The sequence below is a fragment of the Lolium rigidum genome, chromosome 7 (assembly GCF_022539505.1).
Source record: "Lolium rigidum isolate FL_2022 chromosome 7, APGP_CSIRO_Lrig_0.1, whole genome shotgun sequence".
NCBI lineage: Eukaryota > Viridiplantae > Streptophyta > Magnoliopsida > Poales > Poaceae > Lolium > Lolium rigidum.
In genome coordinates, this window is record NC_061514.1 from 305,449,257 (window position 1) to 305,464,415 (window position 15,159).

Consider the following 15,159-nt stretch of genomic DNA (forward strand, 5'->3'; position numbering starts at 1 on the left):
GGACTATGGGTCCATAGCAGTAGCTAGATGGTTGTCTTCTCCTCTTGTGTTATCATGTTTAGATCTTGTGAGCTGCCTATCATGATCAAGATCATCTATTTGTAATGCTACATGTTGTGTTTGTTGGGATCCGATGAATATGGAATACTATGTCAAGTTGATTATTGATCTATCATATATGTGTTGTTTATGATCTTGCATGCTCTCCGTTGCTAGTAGAGGCTCTGGCCAAGTTGATACTTGTAACTCCAAGAGGGAGTATTTATGCTCGATAGTGGGTTCATGCCTCCATTGAATCCGGGACGATGACGAAAAGTTCTAAGGTTGTGGATGTGCTCGTTGCCACTAGGGATAAAACATCAATGCTTTGTCTAAGGATATTTGTATTGTTTACATTACGCACGTACTTAATGCAATTGTCTGTTGTTTGCAACTTAATACTGGAAGGGGTGCGGATGCTAACCCGAAGGTGGACTTTTTAGGCATAGATGCATGCTGGATAGCGGTCTATGTTCTTTGTCGTAATTCCCTAAGTAAATCTCATATTAGTCATGATGATATGTATGTGCATTGTTATGCCCTCTCTATTTGTCAGTTGCCCAACTGTAATTTGTTCACCCAACATGCTATTTATCTTATTGGAGAGACACCACTAGTGAACTGTGGACCCCGGTCCATTCTTTTACATCTGAAATACAATCTACTGCAATCACTGTTCTCTGTTGTTCTTTGCAAACAAACATCATTCTCCACACCATACGTTTAATCCTTTGTTTACGAGCAAGCCGGTGAGATTGACAACCTCCATCGGTAAGTTGGGGCAAAGTATTTTGATTGTGTTGTGCAGGTTCCACATTGGCGCTGGAATCCTTGGTGTTGCGCCGCACTACACTCCTTCACCAACAACCTTCACGTGGCCTTCATCTCCTACTGGTTCGATAACCTTGGTTTCTTACTGAGGGAAAACTTGCTGCTGTACGCATCACACCTTCCTCTTGGGGTTCCCAACGGACGTGTGCTTTACCGTCACAAGCATACAGCAAGAGCAGCGTATGTGGAGGAGGAAATGCCTCCGCCAAGGTACCGACAGGCAAGGGCCGCGGTACCGAAACGTTATGATGAAGCGGATTCAGGAACTGAAAGAATTGCAGCCTACCGGAATCCTTTAGGAGAACGGCTAGGGGAAAGATGCCAACCAGACTGGGATGCGAGGCACAGGCTGGATAGGGTATACTTGTTTGAAATGATCGAGGCAGAAAGTCCTCCGGGCCCAAAATGCTTTGGCCCACGAATCATGAGAGAGGAACCACCGGTTCGCAACTTCCAGTTGCCGCGTGACACAAAAACATATGATGGCACTACTAAGCCGGAAGACTGGCTTGCGGACTACGTGACCGCAATTTATGTTGCTGGCGGCGGAGGAACCGTCACAGGCGGAGGAAACCGGCGCTGGGCCGTGAGAATCATACCGTCCTTCCTGGTAGGACTGGCACGCATTTGGCTTAACAAACTGCCGGCAGAAAGCATAAATGGCTGGTTAGATTTTGAGGAAGCTTTTGTGAGTAACTTCAGCAGTACTTACCGGAGGCCAAACAGGCCACAGCAGCTCGCTTTATGCGTGCATCGCTCTAATGAAACAGACCGGGATTACCTGTCCTGGTGGAACTCCACGAGGAACTCATGCGAAGGAGTGATAGAGGCACAAGCCATTGCATGGTTTTGCAATGGGTGCAGAAGAGGCTCACCGCTGTGGCAAAAGCTACAGAGAAACATGCCAACAACTTTGGCAGAAATGGTACGTGTGGCAGACAGCTACGCATTGGGAGACCCAATGCAACCGGCAGTGCAAGCCAATTCGGCGCAAACAAGCCAACCACGCCAGGATCAATACCGGGATAACCGGCACAACAAGAGAAGGGAAGATTTTTTGGATCGGAGGTACGGTCCGCAGCAAGTAGCCGCGGTGCAGGATAACTCCGGCGCCAGCGGAAGCCAGAGGCAAAAAACCGGATCGCAGCCATGGGCGGGTCCTAAAAAACAATGGGTTGAAAAGAAGCCGTGGGGCGAGAAAAAGAATTGGCAAGAACATGCAAGATACACCATGGAATCGGCTATGGAACAACCATGCCGGTGGCACACTCCAAATCCGGCAAAGTCGGCAAACCATTTGACAAAGGATTGTTCTTGGACCAAGTACCTGATGTTGAAGGGTGCAGTAAAAGATGCGCAAGCACAAGGCTGTACTACGATGTTGCCACCATCGCAAGACATGTTGCGCCAACAGCTTCCACCACCGCCGGCGCTTACCGGAGCAAATGCTCTACCGGTACAGCCTCAGCCAAACCGGCAGCAGCACCAGCAAGTTCATCAGGTGGGAGATGGCAATGGCCAACCGCCACCGCCGGCACCTTTAGGCCGGAATATTTACCAGGATCCGGACTTGTGCTGTGTTGTGTTCGTTACTGAGCCAACAGATAGGCAAAGCGTGCATCGCCATTCCATGGAGGTAAACGCTGTGATGCCGGCAATCCCAAAATACATGCTGTGGTCAGATCAGGAAATTACCTGATCATTCAGGGATCACCCGAAAATAATGCCAAACCCTGGACGATACGCTCTTGTTGTGGACCCAATCATGCATGGGCCAACGACTTGAGTCCGGTTCAGCAAGGTGCTGATAGACAATGGGAGCAACATAAACATTATGTACCGGCACACCATGCGTACGCTGGGAATAACTGAAAACATGCTACAACCAACTCACACTACGTTCCACGGAATCGTTCCGGATTTGTCCTGCTCACCCATGGGAAAAGTCCGGGTGGATGTGTCGTTTGGAGGACGCGATAATTGCCGTGGAAAACATTCTGTTCGAGGTGGTGGACTTAGACAGTCCTTACCATGCGCTGCCGGGGAGACCGGCGTTGGCGGCATTTATGGCCTCAACCCATATGGTGTATCTCAAGATGAAGATGCCGGCACCCAGTGGACCCCTAACCTTGGTGGGAAACTATAAGATCTCATTGGAAACCGCTTCAGCCGGATCAAACCTGGCTGAATCTCTGGTGATTGCAGAGGAAAAAAGAAGAATGCAAACTGCAGTTGCGCTTGCTCAGTCCTCACAGTTGAGCTTAGCGGCGATGAGTGGCAACTTGGGCACACCGGCATTCAAGCCAACCAAGGAAACAAAAGACATCATGCTGGACCCGACATTTCCTGAGCGTACCGTTCGTATCGGTGCTAGCCTAAGTAAGGCATAGGAAAGCGCGCTCGTCAACTTCCTCCGTGAGAATCGGAATATCTTTGCCTGGTCTACTGATGACTTGGTAGGTGTTCCGAGGGAGTTGGCTGAGCACTCTCTGAATGTCCGGAAGGATGCGAAGCCGGTAAGACAGCCCTTACGCCGGTTCGCTGAAGACAGGAGGAAAATCATTGGAGAAGAGGTGACGAAGTTGCTGGTTGCTGGCTTCATCGTGGAAGTGTTGCATACTGAGTGGCTAGCCAACCCGGTGCTAGTTGAGAAGAAAAAATAGGAGGACCCCAAAGCTCCAAAGGTGTGGCGCATGTGCATCGACTACACCAACTTGAACAAGGCTTGCCCAAAAGATCCTTTCCCCCTACCCCGGATCGATCAAGTGATTGATTCTACCGCGGGTTGTGAGCTGTTGTCTTTTCTGGATGCTTATTCCGGTTTTCACCAGATTCCCCTGAAAAAGGAAGATCAAATAAAAACTGCGTTCATTACCCCGCACGGGGCTTATTGCTATGTCACTATGCCTTTCGGTTTGCGCAATGTTGGTGCAACGTACCAGCGCTGCATGCAAAAGTGTTTGTTTGATCAAATTGGAAAAAATGTGCAAGTCTATGCGGATGATGTCGTGATAAAGACTAAGGTCAAGGAAACCTTGATCGATGATCTGAGGCAAACGTTTGACAACCTGAGGAGGTTCCGGATGAAACTCAATCCGGCAAAATGCACCTTCGGTGTTCCTGCCGGCAAACTGCTTGGCTTTCTCGTATCAAGCCGGGGTATAGAGGGTAATCCGGTAAAGATCCGGGCCATTGAAAGAATGACTATACCACGAGAGCTTAAAGACGTGCAAAAGTTTACCGGTAGCTTGGCATCGCTAAGCCGGTTCATAAGCAGGTTGGGAGAAAAAGCCCTGCCACTTTATGCTTTGATGAAAAAATCCGATACTTTTGTCTCGACCCCATAGGCAGACGCAATGTTTAAAGAACTGAAAACAATGCTAGCCACGGCGCCAGTATTGGCTTCGCCTTTGGAAAGGGAGCCTATGCTGTTATACATAGCAGCAACAAACCGGGTTGTGAGTGTTGTAGTTGTGGTTGAAAGAGAAGAGGAAGGAAAAACCGTGCAGAGGCCGATATACTACCTGAGCGAGGTGCTCTCCCTCTCAAAACAAAATTACCCTCACTTCCAGAAAATGACCTATGGCGTGTTCATGGCCGCCACAAAGCTCAAGCACTACTTTGAAGAGCACCCCATGAAAGTGGTGAGCGAGGCACCTATTTCGGATATCATGTGCAACAAGGATGCTAGCGGCAGGATTGCCAAATGGGCAATTCAGACATCACCATATGTGCCGGTATACGAGAGAAGGGATGCCATAAAATCACAAGCCTTGGCTAATTTTCTAGTCGATTGGGCGGAAATGCAATACAAACCGCCGGAACACAAGATAGAGTACTGGAAGATGCACTTTGACGGATCCAAACTCAAGGAGGGTCTGGGTGCCGGTGTGGTTCTTACTTCACCTAAGGGAGATCATCTCCGGTATGTTTTGCAAGTACATTTCAGGGCATCAAACAACGTCGCTAAATATGAGGCTCTGATCCATGGGCTCAAGGTCGCAAAAGAAATCGGTGCGCACCGGATCATTTGCTATGGTGATTCAGATCTTGTGGTGCTGCAATGTTCCGGAGATTGGGATGCAAAAGATGCCAACATGGCCTCATACCGGTTTCATGTGCAAAAGATTACCGGCTTCTTCGAAGGGTGTGAGTTTCACCATGTGCCACGCGCGGAAAATGAAGCCGCGGATACGCTCTCTAAGTTGGGCTCCTCCAGGCAGGAAATTCCTCCCGGAATAGCTTTGGCACACCTAAGGGTACCATCGATCAAACCAAGTCCGGAGTTGGAGTCAATTTTCGTACCAGAGTCACATGTTGTACCAATGGACATTGACGAAGGAAACCCGGGGACTACTCTGGTAAACCCGGGGACTGCAGGATCTAAGCCGGAAGAGGCTATGCTGGTGGATAGTATGGAAATAGACGTACCGGTCTTTCTGGTTCGGGAAGCACCAACTTGGGTTGAACCTATTATGGAATTCCTGATCAACGACGCCCTGCCTGTTGACGAAAATGAGTCAAAAAGAATCCAAAGGAGATCCAAGGCCTACACAATCATCAATGGTGAAGTGTACAAAAGAAGTGTTACCGGTGTCCTCCAAAGATGTGTGGAGCCGGAGGAAGGAAAAGAAATGCTGGTGGAAATTCACCAAGGAGAGTGTGGGCATCATGCCTCATCAAGGGCACTGGTGGCAAAAGTGTTCCGGCATGGATTCTACTGGCCCACGACATTGGAGAACGCCGAGGATTTGGTACGAAAATGCAACGGGTGCCAGCGGTACGCCAAGCAAAACCATACCCCAGCATCCGGTTTAAAAACTATACCGTTAACTTGGCCGTTTGTTGTGTGGTGCCTTGATATGGTTGGCCCATTTAAAATGGCAAGCGGAAAAATGACCCACATCCTAGTGATGGTGGATAAGTTCACCAAGTGGCTTGAAGTGAAACCTATCGCAAAGTGTGATGGGCATACGGCGGTGAAATTCTTGAAAGATGTAATCCTGCGGTACGGCTACCCGCATAGCATTATCACTGATAATGGGACAAACTTTGCCCAAGGAGAATTCAAAAGATTTTATGAGGATAACAACATCCAGCTGGATTTGTGCTCAGTCGCACACCCGCAAGGCAATGGCCAAGTGGAAAGAACCAATGCTTTGGTGCTTTCCGGTATCAAGCCGAGGCTCATAGAACCGCTTGCAAAGACACCGGGATGTTGGCTCGACGAGCTACCGTCCGTGCTGTGGAGCATATGAACAACACCGAACCGGTCTACCGGATACACTCCTTTCTTCATGGTTTATGGGGCGGAAGCCGTGATACCAACCGATATCATTCATGATTCACCAAGGGTTCAACTCTATACCGAAGAAGAGGTAAAAGAGGCCCAAGAAAATGACGTGGACTTGCTAGAAGAAGCAAGAGAGCTGGCTTTGGCAAGAATAACCATATACCAGCAGAACCTCAGACGCTATCATAGCCGGAAGGTTAACCCGAGAGTGTTCCGGGAAGGGGACCTGGTGCTACGCCTAGTGCAGCGCACTAAGGGGCGCCACAAACTCTCACCTCCGTGGGAAGGACCCTTCATTGTAAGCAAGGCTCTACACAATGATGCCTACTACTTGATTGATGCACATGATGCGAAGAAGGGAAAGGCAGACAGGTCAGGAGAGGAGACTAAGCATCCATGGAACATAGCTTTGCTGCGTCCTTTCTATTCCTAAAGATGTGCTGTAAGGAGTTCCTTTGTGTACCTTATATGCTATGAATAAAAGACACCGGCACCTCGAATGAATCTCGGGGACTGCCTCTACCGAAACTGCATGCAATGTGTTTATTTTTTCAGTTTACCGGTTGCTTGTTGGGCATTTTTTTTTTCGGTTTAGTAACGTGCTAAACCTACCTGAGTCTTCGACTTTGCTGCTGTCCGCAACCCGGCTTCATGGCAAGCAAGATAAACTGGAGGGAACTAAGCACGCGAAACATGAAAAGAGGGAGTGAGAACAAACAATCCGGAAAAAGTCTAACTAACCCCGGTTATACCGGTTTTTTGTGAAAAATTTCGATTTTTTCTAAGTTCAAGAAAGTGCTTGCTTGGCAAAAGAACTTTGTGACTCATACGCCAAGACACCCAGAGAGGTAGGCAGAGCCAAAGCAAATGAACCAAGTGTGCATCAGATTGGATGCCGAAACAATTCCAGAATCTTCATAGTGCAAGATAAAAGCAAACAATAAGCAAAGTGCTAAAGTAGCATACAAACTTAACTTCATAAGTTACCGGTAGGAGATACCGGCATAAGATGTTATAGCACAGCCAAAAGGAATGGCAAAGTATTATATTACATCATAAACCCCGGCATCCCTGGGTAGAATTTAACGAGCATGGTTTTTGAGATAGCTAAGTGTGACAGATACAAACTGAGAAATATTCAGGTAGTAGGGGGCTGCAGGCCAGCTTCAGGAGCTTCCGGAGGGGCATCGCCTTCTTCCGGAGGAGCTTCGCCTTCTCCGGCTTCCTCCTCCTCGTCGTCCTCAACATCTTCTTCCTCGTCGTCAGAGAGTGCATCCTTGACGTTGGGGAGAGGAGGGATGAAGGTGCGTGATGATCCACAAGTATAGGGGATCGCAACAGTCTTCGAGGGAAGTAAAACCCAATTTATTAATTCGACACAAGGGGAGACAAAGAATACTTGAAAGCCTTAACATCAGAGTTGTCAATTCAGCTGCACCTGGAAACAGACTTGCTCACAAGAGTTTATCAGTAGTAACAGTTTATAGCGATAGCGATAGTGAAATAACAGACGAGCTGAGTAACAAAGACAGCAGTAGTGATTATAGTAAACAAGCAGGATTAAAATATCGTAGGCACAGGGATAGATGACGGGCGTTGCATGGATGAGAGAAACTCATGTAATAATCAAAGCAGGGCATTTGCAGATAATAATAAAACGGTGTCCAAGTACTAAGCAATCCATAGGCATGTGTTCCGTATATAGTCGTACGTGCTCGCAATGAGAAACTTGCACAACATCTTTTGTCCTACCAGCCGGTGGCAGCCGGGCCTCTAGGGAATCTCTCGGAAATTAAGGTACTCCTTTTAATAGAGTACCGAGCAAAGCATTAACACTCCATGAACACATGTGATCCTCACGTCACTGCCTTCCCCTCCGGTTGTCCCAATTTCCGTCACTTTGGGGCCTCGGGTTCCGGACAGCGACATGTGTATACAACTTGCAGGTAAGATCATAAAACAATGCATATCATCATGAAACAATAACATGTTCAGATCTGAGATCATGGCACTCGGGCCCTAGTGACAAGCATTAAGCATACCAAGTTGCAACAATATCATCAAATTACCAATTACGGACACTAGGCACTATGCCCTAACAATCTTATGCTATTACATGACCAATCTCATCCAATCCCTACCATCCCCTTCAGCCTACAACGGGGGAATTACTCACACATGGATGGGGGAAACATTGCTGGTCGATGGAGAGGCGTCGGTGGTGATGATGGCGATGATCTCCTCCAATTCCCCGTCCCGGCGGAGTGCCGTAACGGAGTTTCTGGTCCCGAGACGGAGTTTCGCGACGGTGGCGGCGTACTGGATGGTTTCTAGCGACTTCGACTTCCCGTCTCGCGTTTTTAGATCGAAACCCTTAAGTAGTCCAGAGGAGGGCATCAGAGGCCAGCCAAGGGGGCCACACGCTAGGGTGGCGCGCCCCCCTCCTGGGCCGCGCTGGCCTAGTGTGTGGGGGCCTCGGGCCTCCACCAGGCTTGCCCTTCTGGCTCCGTAAATCTTCTGGAAAAATAAGACCTTCGAAAATTCTGGGGATTTTCCTGAAAGTTGAATTTCTGCACAAAAAATGAGACACCAGAGCAATTCTGCTGAAAACAACGTTAGTCCGTGTTAGTTGTATCCAAAATACACAAATTAGAGGCAAAACAATAGCAAAAGTGTTCGGGAAAGTAGATACGTTTTGGACGTATCAACTCCCCCCAAGCTTAGCTTATTGCTTGTCCTCAAGCAATTCAGTTAACAACTGAGTTCGATAAAATAACTTTCACGAACACATTTGTTCATATGATGTAAATATTCTCATGATATGGACAAGTACTTAGGCAATTCATAATAAGATACATGCAAATAAGATCATCTAATAGCTATGTCAATCATGGAAAGATACCAACAAATTAATAATAAGCATCATGAATCATGTCTATCAGCAGGATTGCAATGTTCATAAAAGGATATGATAAAGTGGTATCTCGCTTGCCCGTATTTGAACAGCAAAACATAAATGCCCAGGCACCTCTGAAGTTCATGGAAAGACTAGAAATAGAGATTGTCAAAGATAAAAGCATCAAAGTTATACCACAATCAATCATATTTTGGGACAAGCATATTATACTAAGATTGACAGTTGTGCTCTCAAGAAAGTGCTCAAAGAAAGGATGGTGAGACAACATGAAAGTAAAAGATTGACCCTTCGCAGAGGGAAGCAGTGATTAATATGCGCTAGAGCTTTTCCTTTTTAAAACATGAGTAAAATTATTTTGAGAGGTGTTTGTTGTTGTCAACGAATGGTAATGGGTACACCAACTACCTCGCCAACCAGACTTTCAAGAGCGGCTCCCATGAAGGACGTTATTTCTACCAGCAAGGTAGATCATCCCTCTTCTCTATTGTTTACACACGTACTTTAGTTTTATTATGGGTGACACTCCCCCCAACCTTTGCTTACACAAGCCATGGCTAACCGAATCCTCGGGTGCCTTCCATCAATATCATACCATGGAGGAGTGTCTATTTGTAAAATTAAGTTGCTTACTGATGAATCAGGGCAAAACATGTGAAGAAAATTATTAATGAAGTTATTAGTTGGGGCTGGGCACCCCGTTGCCAGCTCTTATTATGAAAGTCTGTCAAAAGTAAATGACAAGGTTGAAAGATAAACACCACATACTTCCTCATGAGCTATAAAACATTAACACAAATTGAGAAGCATTTTGAAGGTTTAAAGGTAGCGCATGAGAATTTACTTGGAATGGTTTGAAATGCCATGCATAGGTATTTATAGTAGACACTTTGGAACAACTTGGTTTTCAGGGGTTCGGAAGCACGAGCAGCGTTCCCGCTCAGTACAAGTGAAGGCTAGCAATAGACTGGGGAGCGACAATCAAGAGAGCGATCCATCGTCATAATCATGCTTGCGGCAAAATTAACGGAGGCATAAAAGTGATACAAGAACTACGAGGCAAAGTAAATCATCGAGGCTTAATTGACTTTTGTTCAGTCATATGCATGCGTGAGCATGTGCCAAGTCGATTCAAATGAATTATTCAGAGGAGGATACGACAATGTCATACCTATTTATGAATAAAACAATGCAAGCAAACATCCATGACATGCTACTCATATTAATAAACTCGGAGCTAAACATGAGAGATCATGAACTACTAGACTTTCTTAAATGACATATACCTCACATGAACCAACTAAGCATGCTCACATGGATGAGTATATGTACAAAAATGAAAACAAATAGAGTTCATACCAGCCTCTCACCACAGTCAAATTGTCGTAGATCATCATTATTGCCTTTCACTTGTGTAACTTGAATAATATGGAATGAAAACCACGCTCCAGCCACCGAAGACCATTGAACTCATAATGAACTTTACAAAACCAAAGAAGAACATCAAATATTTTTGGTGTTTTTGAATTGGAAACAAGAACAAAAGGAAACAAGCAAACAAAGCAAAGTCTTTTTGGATTTTCTTATAGCAAACCAACGATAGCAAATAAAGAAAAATAAAAGCAAGAAACCAAAATAAACAAATGGTGAAGAGAAACAACAGAAATATTTTTGGTCTTTTTGTGTTTTAGGAAAGAAACAAAGCAAGAACAAGAAAATGAAAACTAAAAGAGTCGCATAAACACAAAACAGCAGGAATTCGTCAAACTTGACAGCAGTACAGTAATCGAGTTTTAAGAAATTCTTCCGCTGCCCAGATCGAAAAGTGTTAAACTAATGAAAGTTAGATAACAACCTGGGGAACATGCAAAAAAATTGGCTTCGCAAAATAACCTTCTGGCTATTTTTGAGAATTTTTTTGGTATCAGTCCAGAATCTGTTTTTAGGCAGCACTTCCCCAAATATCATCTTCCTCTTATTAGAAAACCACTTAAAGAAACTAAACAAGTATATACAAGTATCCATCAACCATAATATGCAAAGAATGAGTGATGCCGGTATACCTCCCCCAAGCTTAGGCTTTTGGCCTAAGTGGAGTTCAACCCCAGCGAGGGTCAGTGTTCCACGCCGGTGGATCATACATGGCGTAGTCATAGTAAGGTCCCTGTGCAGAAGAAAAGGGCGAAGGCTCCACATGCCCAAAATGTTGATGCGAAGAACTTGCTGCATCGGATGACGAGTCGAGGTGTTCATCGGCCTCCTCCGTGCCGTCTCTTGCATGATGGTCATCTCCCTCCAAGTATGCATTCAGTTCACCTTCCGTGACTGACCAATCCTTCCTGGAATCAAAGTCAAACAGAACAGGTGCATGCAATCCTACTAGTCTTTCAGTTTTCTTAGTTGTTCTCCAAGTTTTCTTATAAAATGTTATCTTGTAAGACAGGTTACTCAAATTAGACAAATCAGAAACAAATTCATGTTTAATCATGGAGACTATGTCAAGTTTCTCTACGGAAGTTGAATATCAAGATGGTGAGGTTCTACACCATGCATAGCTAATAAACGAGAGGCGATGAGACCTCCGCAAATTCCTCCCTTCTCACGGTTAGTAGCAAGTCTATGGGCTATCAAAGCTCCCAAATTATAAGTCCTATCACCTTGTAATGCAGCAGCTAGAAATGCTAAATCCTGGATAGATAACTTACTTGCATTCTTTCTAGCAAGAACGCACTTGGTGATGAAATAAGCAAAGTAACGAATAGCTGGGAGTTGAATACTACTGATTTTACCACCATCCTCTGAGAAGCTTCTTCCATGACAAATCATCTTGTAGAGATTCAAGAGCTCTTGCGGCGATCCCCTCATCTTCTCGCACGATCCCCATTGCGGCACTCTAATGGCTGCACAAAAATCATTGAAAGGCAAGTTGACAGTTTTATTATAAATTTTGTACCGAACCATGGGGTTAGATTGAGACCAATTGAATTCAAAATCCTGCACTACAGACATAGTCAGTTTTGCATATTGGCATGGTTCATCAACAACAAAATTATCCAACCCTGCACGGGAAATTAGATCTTGAACATCTCGCAAGATTCCTGCACTTCTCATAAAATCTGTGCACGAGTAGTAAGAGGGGTATACTCCCTCTTCGCGGTGAACTCTCATGACTTGTTGCACCTCCAATTCTTGTTGGTTTAGTTGATGCCTATTCCACCCCATTTTCTGAAATTTTCAATAAACAATATAAAATTTGATTTGGTGACATATAATTGAGGGAAACTACTATAGGAACTTGCTAGAGTACTAAACATGCATCAAAACTAGTTTTTACAACTTAGAACAAGCATGCAAGCTCACTAAACATGTTACCTACAGCAGCAAAATATTCAAGATATACTCAACCAAACAAAATTCTACTTGGATAATCGGAGGAGTCACATACCGGAGAGCAAATGTGCCAAATTTCAGACAGAAATCTGGGCTGAGCAAAGAGATCGAGAAATCTTGAGCTCTTGAGCAGAAAGACGAGTGAGAGAAAGCTGGTGCTGGTTTTTTCGGGAGAGAGAAGAGAATGGGAGGAAGAGATGAATAAGTGAGGCAAGGAGGGGCCCACACAACAGGGTGGCGCGCCCCCTTGCTGGCCGCGCCGGCCTGTGGGGTGCCACCCTGGGGTGCCCCACTGGTCATCCCCAGGTGCGTCTTCGAAAAATAAGACCAACGGTATAATTTTTGTGAATTTTTGAAAACTTTGAAAAATGCACATTTCTGGGTATTAAATTTATTATTACTGGGCAGAAAAAGATTTTGAAATCTCTAATTGACTAAAGAACTTTGCAAAACAAAAGTGCTACAGCAAATAGAGCAAGTGGAGGAAGAAAGAAATGTTGTTTAGCTCCTCTATGCATATAAAAAGTATTTGTTAACAAGGTTGATCAAGTCTTGCCACCAAATAAATTTTACATAGCATAAGAAGAAATAAATCTCAAATCAATCATGTTACCTTGAATTGTATTGATATGGATCCAATCATAATATTTTGATATCCTTCTGTAGGCTCATATATAGGACAATCAATAGCTCCAACTTTGATAGTTCTCACATTAGAAATGGTATTAGCTCCACATACTTTATCAATCCTCTTGGGAAAATAAACGGTATGCTCCTTGTCATCGACATTGAAAGTAACTTTTCCTTTATTGCAATCAATAATAGCCCCTGCGGTGTTAAGAAAATGTCTCCCAAGAATAATAGACATATTATCATCTTCAGGCATTTCCAACACAACAAAATCAGTTAATATCAAGCAGTTATTAGTAACTTGAATAGGAACATCCTCACATATACCAACAGGAATGGCAGTAGATTTATCAGCCATTTGCAAAGATATATCAGTCGGTATCAACTTATCTAAATAAAGTCTCTTATAAAGAGAAAAAGGCATAACACTAACACCCGCTCCCAAATCACATAGAGCAGTTCTAACATAATTATTCTTAATAGAACAAGGAATGGTTGGTATACCTGGGTCGCCCAACTTCTTTGGAACTTTGCCATTGAAAGAGTAATTAGCAAGCATAGTGGAAATCTCCTCATTAGGAATTTTCCTTTTATTAGAGACAATATCTTTCATATACTTTGAATAAGGAGGCAATTTAATAGCATCAGTCAAAGGGATTTGCAAGAATAAAGGTTTCTGTCGTCGTGGCGAACGAGCAGATGCCATGGGATGGCTTAAGTTGGGGCCGAATGTGCGCAAGAGGATTTGGGGGAGGGTTTGCGACTAGATGGGATGAACTTCCGGATGCTTTCCTCAAGAACACAACCAAAGGCAGGTATGCAAGAAGAAACACAAGAGGAAGAACTCTGCACTAGATCGCTAGCTTCATTGATCTCCACATGGTTACAGGTTTTCTGGATACAAGGTTGCCCTAGAGACTAATCTCCTGGGCGTACATGAACGTGTCCCTGAAGGACGGTGCCCCCTCTCCTTATATAGGGAAGAGGGTGGCTTACAGAACAAGAAACCCTAATGGCATCTTTGACTGGACAAACTACTTTACAAAGCTACTTTAATCATGGATGACGCCGGGGTCTTCTTTAATCAGGGACGCTGACATCCTTCGGCTTCTTTCAGCGTCACCCCTCTCTTTGGCGCCAGGGCTCCGATTAAAGTCACTTTGCTTAGCTCATCCTTGTCTTCTAGCTCTGAAGAGAATCTTTGACCAGTCTTGCCGACATGCTCTTCTTTCCGGTAGCCCGGTATCTTCTTTATCCGGTTCCGGTATACCCCTCTTGGGGATACCGGCTTAGCTTTACTTAGCCAAACTCTTATCTTGGTGCTCCGGTACAAGCATTAAACCGGTATCTTGATGGCTCAAACCATCCGGTTTGGCATGCCTTTGGCATACCGGGGGTCATCCCCCCAACATTAGTCCCCGAAGCTGGTATAGTCTAGTGGATTCTATCCAACAGACCATGCCAGGTTCTCTTGTTTTTAGGATACCGGTTTAATCTTTCCGACGCTTAGCTTGGATCCGGCATCTTTGCCCGGACTCATTCTTTCTCTCTCTGCAGAGTATTTTCCGGTATCTTGTCCTCCGGCATCTTATTCATTAACTCTCTCCTCGGTGAAGTCGAGAATTTCTCGGGCCCCGCGCCCGTCAGCGACATGCGCACTGTGACTGACGCGCCAGTGTCAGGGGTCACTTCCCTTCGACTTTCGCGCGCGTATTAACTGCTCCACAGCGGATCCCAGTCACCGTTCCGGATCCGTGTGCACCTTCCTGTGGCTTTTCATTTTTATGCGTGTATCGCCGCGCCACGTGGCGGCTCGTGGAGCAAACCGTTGCGGCCCGCGGAGCGAACCGCCGTGGCCCGGCGGTTTTCGGCCCACCTCTCTCTCTCCCTTTATAAGGCAGAACCGCCCCCTCTTCTTCTTCTCGCATTCTCCACTTCTTCGCACAGAGTTCTTCGCCTTCTGCGCCTCCGCCGCTCTCAGTTCCTCGCTCGAGCTCCGCCGCCCGGCGAACCCTCGCTGCTGCTTCGCCGGACTTCGCCGGACTCACTCGCGCACAGAATC